At 48.6% G+C, this 10,775-nt stretch overlaps 1 non-coding gene across 1 annotated transcript; it reads right to left on the bottom strand.

The window, feature by feature from the left end:
• Window positions 1-528: 528 nt before the first annotated feature.
• TRNAS-AGA (transfer RNA serine (anticodon AGA)) lies at window positions 529-610 on the bottom strand. The gene has a single exon. It is a non-coding gene; the product is annotated as a tRNA-Ser (tRNA).
• Between the last annotated feature and the right edge of the window lie 10,165 nt (window positions 611-10,775).

Here is a 10,775-nt window from a genome sequence, read left to right on the forward strand (position 1 = left end):
GCTCCCGCCCGAGAAACCCGGAAATGCTCGGTGCTCGCCGAACATCCCAAGTAGCGTGATGCTCGGGCGAGTACCGAGCAGTGTCGAGCATGTTCGCTCAACACTAGTTCTAATCTCAGTGGAACCTGGGAAATTCATGCATTATGATGAAAACTGGTTCTAAAGCTTTTCTGCAAATGTATATCTAATACTCATTGGTAAATTAATATCTCCTCCCTTTTATTCCACAAGTGTGCTTAAAGTTCCATGATATCACAACAAGGACACGACAGTGATCTATGTTCACTGGAAAAAAGGAGGATTTGCACCACATACCTGATGGCACCCACTGAGCATTGTTTGATTGGTGGTGTGATGCACAAGTGACATCGCACCAGGCTGACTAATCAAAAGAAAATCTACAGATGCTGTTAAGCTGGTTCTACAAATATAATCCAAAGATTACAGACCATTTCTGTGGGGGATAGACTTGGGAATGTGGATATTGATCTACTCAGATAATTCATCAAAGTGTTACATGAAGTTAAACGTAGTTGGCAGGATTTGAACCTACGCAGGGAGACCCCAATGGATTTCTAGTCCATCGCCTTAACCACTCGGCCACAACTATTCAGATGCTGTTTCACCCTTATGAGTTTCACACCTTTTCTTAGAGTACCATGATCAATATCAGTGATTATCCTTCTGGAAGACATTTCAGAAAATGGAAGATTTCAATTGGAAACAAAATTACAGGCCTCACTGAAATGTAAAAATCTGATTTAAAGGTATCATCAATTGGAACCTTTTACAGTTCAAGGTTTATTAAAATTCATAAGGCGGATTTCGAGTGACTTTGTTCCAAACACCTCCTGAAAAGGGCTTTGAAAATGCTCAATAGTTTGAACAGATTCACTTCCATGCAAAAAGACTTGCTGTTCATATGATCAGGTATTGAGCGTCTTTTAACTAGTGTTGAGCCACCCCCGTAGTGGTCGAGTTCGGTTCGGTTCATCGAACACCCGTGTGTTCGCCGAACTGTTCGTCGAACACCTTCGAACACCGTTAAAAACAATGGCAGGCAAACAAAAACACATAGAAACACATAGAAAACACCTTCAAAGGTGTCCAAAAGCTGACAAACTGCTCAGAAGACATAACTAACACATGGAAAAGTGACAAGTACATATAGTCATGCGAAAATAAAAGAGGTGGAGGAGTAAAAGGAGGGGGAGACACAGATATAGGCATGTCATGCCCTTCTAAAATCCAAAAAGTGAGAAGCCGACATGGCCAGTCCGCTCCTGCCCGTGCCACCTCCGTGTCGCCGGGTTTGTGCCAGAGCCGCGGTGAACCCTGACGGCCAGCCCCCCTCTCCCAATACTGGTGCCTGTCCGCTGGTGGGTCGAGCGAGCCCCCTGTGGTGGAGGCAGCTCTAAGCTTTTTAATTTAAATTGTCTCTCTAATTTGAATGAATACACTTTAAATCCATTTACAAGGATCTATTGGAGGGCAAGTATCATGCCAGCAGCCGCGGTAATTCCAGCTCCAGTAGCGTCCACTAAAGCTGCTGCAGTTAAAAAGCTTTTATAAGGATCGAGCTCGGCTGTCCACCGCAAGGCATCCTACTGCCAGTCCCAGCCCCTATGCCTTGGGGTGCCTCCTGATGCTCTTCACTAAGTATCCCATGGCCCCGAAGCATTTCCTTTGAAAAAATTAAGTGTCTGAACTACAGGTGGTGTAGCTTGCTTAACAGCCGGGATAATCCGCTGACTAGCAGACACTGCTACTAGGCACAAAGTATTTCCTGGGCTAGATGCAGTTAAAAATTTGTAATTAGATAATCTCGTTGGATGCTGAGAAAGCATTCCATAGAGTCTCCTGGCACGCCATATATGATTCTTTTAAAAAGCTTGGGGTAGGGGTCTAGGGGACCCTTTTATAGCCAAAATCACGGCCCTGTATCGCAATACGTCACCTAGGCTGAAGATAAATGGAACTGTAGCACCCTGAGGGCTCGGTTGCTACAGACGTATTGCACCTCACCCAGAGGTGTGATATCTCACTCTCAGGTAAGGATGGAGTGTGGATCAGGACCCGACACCTGCATGCATTACACCACATTGCCGTGGGGCAGGGCGACCAATATGCCCCTGAGATGGGCACGACAGTCCCTGTCCCTGGCTGGAGTGGGGGGAGGGAACACTGAGGAAGGGGAACCCTGTAGTGCAGGAGCAGGGAGGAAGCAGTTCCTGGGTGCATTGAGAAGGGAGTATAAAAGGTGGGCACCATCTTAGTTCAGTGCAGAGAAGTCTGAGCAGAAGTGGCAGGGAGCAGGGGCTCTGCATGAGCTCTGCTCCGGAGGCGGGCCTAGTAACAGAGGCCCAGGCCTGGAAGAGGGAGAAGGAAGGAAGAGGAGCGGAGAAGGCTCCAGGAACGAGGAATGAAGGGATCCCAGGGGTGCGGACGGGCGAGTCGCCACCGCACGCCCGAATCCACCTGCGTGGAGGGGTCAGGCCAAAGGGGGAGACCGGTCCCCGAACTAGTGGAGGCAGGAAACGACCCTCAGCTAGAAACCGGAGGCTCTGACATTTTATGTGGCGCAGCCCCTCGCTACACCCTCTAGGAAGGCACCACATAGGGTCAGGGAAACTGGCGCCAAGTTTACCTAGAGGAGGCCCGAGGCAGCCGGACAGAAGTGTTGGTAAGAAAGGCCAGACAAAGGACACACAAAGGGGGTCCTGTGAAGTGCTCCAAAGTTATCTGGGAGTTGTCTGAGCCCCTCACCTGGTGAGCACAGTACGACGTGGGCAGCCGTTACCTGCAGACGTGGTCTGGATAATAAGAACTGTGAGTAAAGGCCCTGGACTGCATCACTGACTCCGTGTCGTTACTGCTGCTGCCCTGCACCATCACCCCCATCCTCCGCATACACTGCCCTGAGGCTATACTCCTCCCGTGGGGAGTTATGCTACGCTCTGCTGCACCCACAACACCAGCCCCAGCGGTCTGCCCTGTAGCAGCGGTTCACTCTGACCGCAATCCACGGGTGGCGTAGTCGGACATTTAAACATCAAAACCACATAAATAGTTCCGCCACTGGTTTGACCGCCCTGAGCCACGGAACCGGGTCACCGCCACGAAGACTACAACCACCAGCATCCACCAAAAAGGGTCCGGCTCCGGGTGTCCCAAGGCCCAGGGGGTGCGTCAGAACATTTTCATCACCTTTCACAATCACCAATGGGACAAGGCAGGGATGTCCTCTGTCCCCTCTCTTATACATCCTAGTGACGGAGCACCTGCTCTCATCAATTCGCCATAACCCCAATATTAGGTGGATTGAGGTGGGAGGCACCGAGTACAAGTGCTCTCTATTTGCTGATGATGTCCTAGTATATATCACTCAATCACATATATCCATCCCTGCTGTTATGGCTGAAATAGATCACTTTGTTACATGGTCAAATTTTAAAATCAATGCAGCGAAGTCTGAGGCCCTCGATGTCTCCCTCCCCAAATCCATATAGGATTCCATCCAGTCCAACTTTCCCTTTGCCTGTCCCTCACAGGGTATCAAATACTTAGGAATTCCTATTCATAGAGACCTCTCCCATCTATGTTATCTTAATTTTGGGCCCTTTATTGAACAACTCCATACAGACCACGGTTGGCAAGTTAGAACTGTAAGATTCACTACGTGAACCGCTGGTGTTTTGTGGAAAAGCACATGTACACTGCGTTCCAAATTATTATGCAAAAAGTGTTTAGGAGTGATAAGGGAAGAATTTGTTTGTTTGTCAGTTAAACTCATTGATGGTGATGTGTGTCAGGGCTCTTTATATCACTGTAAGCAATTGCAGACACCTGTGCTAATTAGTTTGGCAGGTGTGTCCAATGAAAGGCAAGACTACTTAAGAAGGCTCTCTCACATTATTAAGCAGCCTACATTTTCTGCCAAAATGGGAAAGAAAAAGGATGTGTCGGCTGCTGAGAAGCAACAAATTGTGGAGTGTTTAGGTCAAGGCATTACTACAATCAACATTGTGCGATGATCAGGATGAAGTGTCTTGGCAATCAAGAAGTATGTAGCTGATTCACAGTACACACGTGTGCGTGCTGATAAGGGCAAATTGAGGACTCTTTCCTACAGGCAATTACGTCAGGTTGAAAGAGCAGCGGCAAAAAAGCCTTGTCATAGCAGCAGACAAGTTTTTGAAGCTGCTTGTGCCTCCAACGTCCCCCGAACAACAAGATGCAGGGTCCTTCAGAGGTTTGCAGCTGTGCATACGCCATCCTGTCGACCTCCTCTATCCACTTCACACAAGCAGAAACGGCTCCAGTGGGCCAAACATTACATGAAGACTGATTTCAAAACAGTTTTGTTCACGGATGAGTGCCGTGCAGCGCTCGATGGTCCAGATGGATGGAGTGGAGGATGGCTGGTTGATGGACACCCCACGCAAACACGGCTACAGCGCCAACAAGGAGGAGGTGGAGTAATGTTTTGGGCTGGAATCATGGGGAGAGAGATTATCGGCCCCTTTAGGATCCCTGAAGGCGCTAAAGATGAACTCCATAATGTATGTGGATTTTCTCAAACAGCACTTCCTGCCATGGTTCAAGAAGAAGAACCGTGTATTTCACAGCAAGATCATTTTTCTGCATGATAATGCACCATCTCATGCTGCACATAAAACATCTGCATCTCTGGCTGATATGGGCATAAAAGGGGACAAACTTATGGTGTGACCCCCATGCTCCCCTGACCTCTACCCCATTCAGAACCTTTGGAGCATCATTAAAAGGAGTGTATATGATGGCGGGAGGCAGTTCACATCTAAGCAACAGCTCTGGGAGGGTATTCTGTCCTCATGCAAAACAATTGAAGCAGAAACCATCCAAAACCTGACAAATTCAATGGACGAGAGAGTTCAGAAGCTCCTTTCGAACAAGGGGTCCTATGTGAAAATGTAACATCACCTAGAATAAAGTTTTGAGTTGAAAACTGTTTGATTTCAGTTTCTAACAACCTGCTAATGCTTATAATTTCAAAAATGACCATTTTTTTGGTCTTTATTAAAATGAAAAGGTTGATCGAAAAGTTTGGGGGATCTAAGAGTGTGGCAACCCAGTAGTCATGATTACTTCGAATTCTGACAATATGAGGGTCATGCTGCAGGTAGTGCAGCAAGAAGGCACTTATGTGTCTTGCGCATCTCGGAGCCCCAAAATTATTTTCCGGGCTAGATGCAGCTAAAAATTATTTTTAATTTTAAATCTGGTGAAGCTTTAGTATAGATGACCTAATAGGATCAGTGCTGCACACTGCTACAAAGCCCAAATTATTTTCCAGTCAAGATACAGATAAACATGATTAGTAATTTGAAAGCTTAAAACGGTTGGTAGGGTGATTTTAACCAATCATCAAGCTTTTACTCTCCCCAGGATGACACAGGGGTAGAAAAGTCGTTTCGGATCCATGATTTGTTCATCTTTATGAATGTGAGTTTGTCTACATTATCAGTGGAGAGCCGCGTGCACTTATCTGTCAGCACACCACCAGCAGCGCTGAACACACGTTCAGACAGAACGCTGGCTGCGGGGCATGACAAGATCTCCAAGGCGTAAGTGGCTAGCTCCGGCCATTTATCCAGATTGGAAGCCCAAAAAGAGCAAGGGTCCAGTGACACAGTCGTGGCTTCAATGTTTACTTGGAGATACTCCTTTACCATCGTCTCTAGGCGTTGACTATGTGTCAGACTTCTTGTCTCCTGTGGCCTTGCAAAGGATGGGCTAAAAAAGTGGTGAAATGATACCGCAAAATTGATGTTACCAGCAGATACTGTGGTTCTGTTACGGTTTGAGTGCTGAACACTTGATGGTCCCACGGTTGGCAAGTTGGAACTGTGAGATTCACTACGTGCACCACTGGTATTTTGTGGAAAAGCACATGTAAGATTCTGCAACAGTCTCTGCTGATACTCCTGCATGCGTGCATCCCTTTCTATGGCTGGAATAATTTCTGCAAATTTACTTTTGTACCGGGGATCTAACAGTGTGGCAACCCAGTAGTCAGGATTATTTCTAATTCTCACAATTCGAGGGTCATGTTGCAGGTAGTGCAGCAAGAAGGCACTCATGTGTGTTGCGCATCCAGGAGCACCAAGTCCCTGTTGTGTTGGTGGCGAGGTAACAATCATGCTTCCTTCCTCTGTCCTCTCCCCCCAACCTCGCACAACAGAAATGTGATCAAGGTCTCCCTCATCTGATGAGTCTTCCATCAGTTCGTCCTCCACTTCTTCCTGGGCTCCTGCACCTTCCTCACTAGTTTGGCTGCTACCATGCGCCCTGGTAAAAGCATCTCCCCCACCCTCACATGCCTGCCGCCTTGGTGCTGCCGACCGTCTGGACCTTGCAGATGTTAGCCCTTCCGAATACAACTCCTCCTCCTCTACTTCCTCCACCTCCTCTTGTGCCACCACCTGACTCCGAATTCTGTTTAACATGTGCTCCAGCATGTAAATCACCGGAATAGTCATGCTGATAATGGCATCGTCAGCACTAAACATCTTCGTCGCCATTTCAAAACTGTGCAGAAGGGTGCATAGGTGTCACGCTGTCTCTGTATACTGGAGGTAGGGGGCCTAAGCTGACCCTAAGCTGGGGCCCTGACTAATCCCTCAACCTGGAGGTAGTGTTAAAGGTACAGAGGTCCAGGCCGCCAGTGTAACCCCTACCTCCTGAGGATCCCTGCACCTAAGTAATCTAGTCCTGAGAAGGACCCCGATCACAACAAAAGGGGACAAGTAATAATATGCCCACACACAGTACTTAGACGAACGAGACAGTACAAGGGAAAAACCAAAACCACCTTGCATACAAAAACTACACAACTACAACAGAGGGAACACCAACGGGAAAGGAGATAAATGATAAAGCGAGGAAGGGAAAAAACACTCCAAATACACTTATCTCAGAAACTCCAAATACCACGATCCGCTCTGTTAGTCTGCATGAATTGCTTTCACCGACACTTCCCAAACAGGCCAGCAGGCATTTGAAGGAGTCTCACTACAGCAGCATTGATTGCAGCTGGGCGAGGCTGGACCTCGTCTAGCACAGAGAGAGAGAGAATTAACTCCCTCACTGCCGAAAAACACAAAGCACCAACAAGTCAGCTGCGAGAAGTCAGGCTGTGTAATCGTGACGATCTTCGTGGCGACACACCCGTGACAGTACCCCCCCTACTACGAGGGGCCTCCGGACCCTCAGGGCCAGGTTTATCCGGGTGAGTCGTGTGGAAGGCCCGAACTAATCGGTCTGCGTTTATATCCGACGCAGGAACCCACATCCTCTCCTCAGGACCATACCCTTTCCAATGAACCAGGTACTGAAGGGACCGGCGATTAAAGCGTGAATCGATGACCCTCGATACCTGGAACTCCAAGTTACCATTGACCACCACTGGAGGGGGAGGTAAAGGTGACGGTACCACCGGCGCGACATACCTCTTAAGCAACGATCTGTGGAACACGTTGTGAATTTTAAACGTAGGGGGGAGGTCAAGACGGAATGCCACCGGATTAATAATAGAACTGATTCTGTACGGCCCGATGAACCTGGGACCCAGTTTCCAGGAGGGAACCTTAAGTTTAATATTCCTGGTAGACAACCATACCCGATTGTTCACACTTAGGTCCGGACCAGACACTCTCCTCCTATCAGCCATACGTTTGTATCGGTTCCCCATAGTATTCAGATTCTTCAGCACCCCTCTCCATACTGAAGCGAGTGATGAGGAAAATCGTTCCTCCTCAGGAACCCCCGAAGAGCCCCCCCTACTGAAAGTACAAAACTGGGGGTGAAAACCATATGCCCCAAAAAACGGAGACTTACCAGTGGACTCGCTCCGCCTATTATTAAGAGCAAACTCTGCCAGAGGTAAGAAAGAAGCCCAGTCCTCCTGGTTCTCTGACACAAAACACCGGAGATATGTCTCCAAGCTCTGGTTCATACGTTCCGTCTGACCATTGGTCTGAGGATGAAAAGCCGATGAGAATGACAAATGCATCCCCCGCCGTGCACAAAACGCCTTCCAGAACTTGGACACAAACTGAGACCCCCGATCAGACACCACCTCGGAGGGTACCCCGTGAAGCCTCACAATCTCCCCAATGAACACCTGCGCAAGAGTTTTAGCATTAGGGAGAGCCGGAAGAGCGATAAAATGTGCCATCTTGCTGAACCTGTCCACTACAACGAGTATGACCGTTTTACCCGAAGACGGAGGGAGGTCCGTAATAAAGTCCATAGACAGATGAGTCCAAGGACGCTCCGGGATATTCAAAGGTAAGAGGGCCCCAGACGGACGGGTATGTGAGGTCTTAGAGCGCGCACAAACCCCACAGGACGCGACAAAAGTTACCACCTCCTTATGTAAGTTAGGCCACCAAAACCGACGCGAGAGGAGATCCACAGTTGCTTTACTCCCCGGGTGTCCTGCAAAAACTGAGTTATGGTGTGCCTCGATCACCTTTTGTCGCAACTGATCTGGAACAAACAGTCTCCCCGGAGGTCCAACAGGGGCGTCCCTCTGAGCCTCCAATACCTCCTCCTCCAGCTCAGAGCATACTGCCGAAACCACCACCCCCTCCTGAAGGATAGGAATCGGGTCGTCCGTATTCCCGGCCCCAGGGAAACTACGAGATAAGGCATCCGCCTTTACATTTTTTGACCCAGGACGATATGTAACGACAAAATTAAACCTGGTAAAAAATAATGACCACCTAGCTTGTCTGGGATTCAGACGTTTCGCGGACTCCAGATATAGCAGGTTCTTGTGATTGGTGATGACGGTGACCGGATGGACTGCCCCCTCCAAAAAATGGCGCCACTCCTCAAAAGCTAACTTAATGGCCAAGAGTTCCCTATTGCCGACATCGTAATTCCTCTCAGCGGACGACAATTTTTTAGAGAAAAAGGCGCACGGATTCCACTTACCAGGGGACGAACCCTGTGACAATACTGCTCCCACCCCTACCTCGGAAGCGTCTACCTCTACAATGAATGGCTGTGACGCATCAGGTTGAATGAGTATGGGTGCCGAGGCAAAACATTTTTTCAAGGAGGAGAATGCTTGACAAGCCTTGTCAGACCACCTAGAAAAATCCGTCCCCTTTTTAGTCATGTCTGTGAGAGGCTTAACCATGGACGAGAAATTACGAATGAACTTCCGGTAATAATTAGCAAACCCCAGGAAACGTTGTAGTGCCTTAAGATTCTCTGGCCGATCCCACTCAAGAACTGCCCGCACTTTCCCAGGGTCCATATGAAAACCGGACGCTGAAACCAAGAAGCCTAAAAACTGGAGTTCCTGTACGGCGAACACACACTTTTCCCATTTGGCATACAGTTTATTATCCCGCAAGATCTGTAACACCTGCCTAACGTGCTCCTGATGAGACACCAGATCCGGCGAGTAAATTAAGATATCATCCAGATATATGACAACAAACTGTCCCACCAGGCAGCGAAAAATGTCATTAACAAAGTGTTGGAACACCGCCGGGGCATTAGTCAGACCGAATGGCATGACAAGGTTCTCATAATGCCCCTCCGGAGTGTTAAACGCCGTCTTCCACTCATCCCCCTCCTTCATCCTAATCAGATTGTACGCCCCCCTGAGATCCAACTTAGAGAACCATTTGGCGCTCACGATCTGATTAAAGAGATCAGGAATAAGTGGGAGCGGATACGGATCTCGGACCGTAATCCGATTAAGTTCGCGGAAATCCAGGCAAGGGCGTAGGCCTCCATCTTTCTTCTTAACAAAGAAGAACCTCGCAGCCACCGGTGAAGATGAAGGTCTAATATGCCCCTTAGCCAGACTTTCTGAAATATAATCCTTCATGGCCTGCCTCTCAGGACCAGAAAGGTTATACAACCTAGCTTTAGGTAACTTGGCCTCAGGGAGCAGTTTTACAGAACAGTCATACTCGCGATGAGGAGGTAGTTCCTGACACCCTTTCTCCGAGAATACATCCTCGAAGTCCGCCAGAAATGGAGGTAAGACCCAAGGAGTAACCGCACCGATGACCGTGTTCATGCAGTTTTTATTACAGAATTTACTCCATTGGCTTATCTCTCTGGTTTGCCAATTAATAACCGGGTTATACTTAGTTAACCAAGGAAGGCCCAACACTATAGGAGTGGGAAGACCCTCCAACACGTAGCAAGACAACAGTTCTTTATGTATCGCCCCCACTTGAAGTTTTACATCATGCACAGCTTGCAAAAAACTTCCCTGACCGAGAGGCCTGGCATCGATCGAGAATATGGGGATGGGTTTAGCCAACTCACTCAATCGCATACCTTGAACCCGGGCAAACCGAGCATCAACCAGATTAGCCCCGGCCCCACTATCCAGAAGAACAGATATCCTCTCAGTTCTCGTACCCACCACCACCTCCGCCGGTACGAGAAACTGAGACGAACCTAGGGACGAAATACCTACTCCCAGATTGCCGTCCACCACACAACCTGGGATCAACAGTTTTCCGACGACTCTTCACTCTGCAAGGGACGGGATGGACACCCCCCAATAAAATGTCCCTTTCTCCCGCAGAAGAAACACCTTCCTGTCTTACGGCGCACCACTGGTCCCCTCCCCCGAAATGATGTCCCTCCTAATTGCATAGGCTCCTCTGGACTGACCAGGGGAACCACCATATGAGGGGACCTTGTAGGAGGTGGAGTGATCACAGGGGGTAGAGTTATCCCGCACCTCTCCCGAA

This window comes from Phyllobates terribilis, unplaced genomic scaffold (assembly GCF_046119375.1).
Source record: "Phyllobates terribilis strain yellow unplaced genomic scaffold, ASM4611937v1 Scaffold_13__5_contigs__length_258822181, whole genome shotgun sequence".
Taxonomy (NCBI): domain Eukaryota; kingdom Metazoa; phylum Chordata; class Amphibia; order Anura; family Dendrobatidae; genus Phyllobates; species Phyllobates terribilis.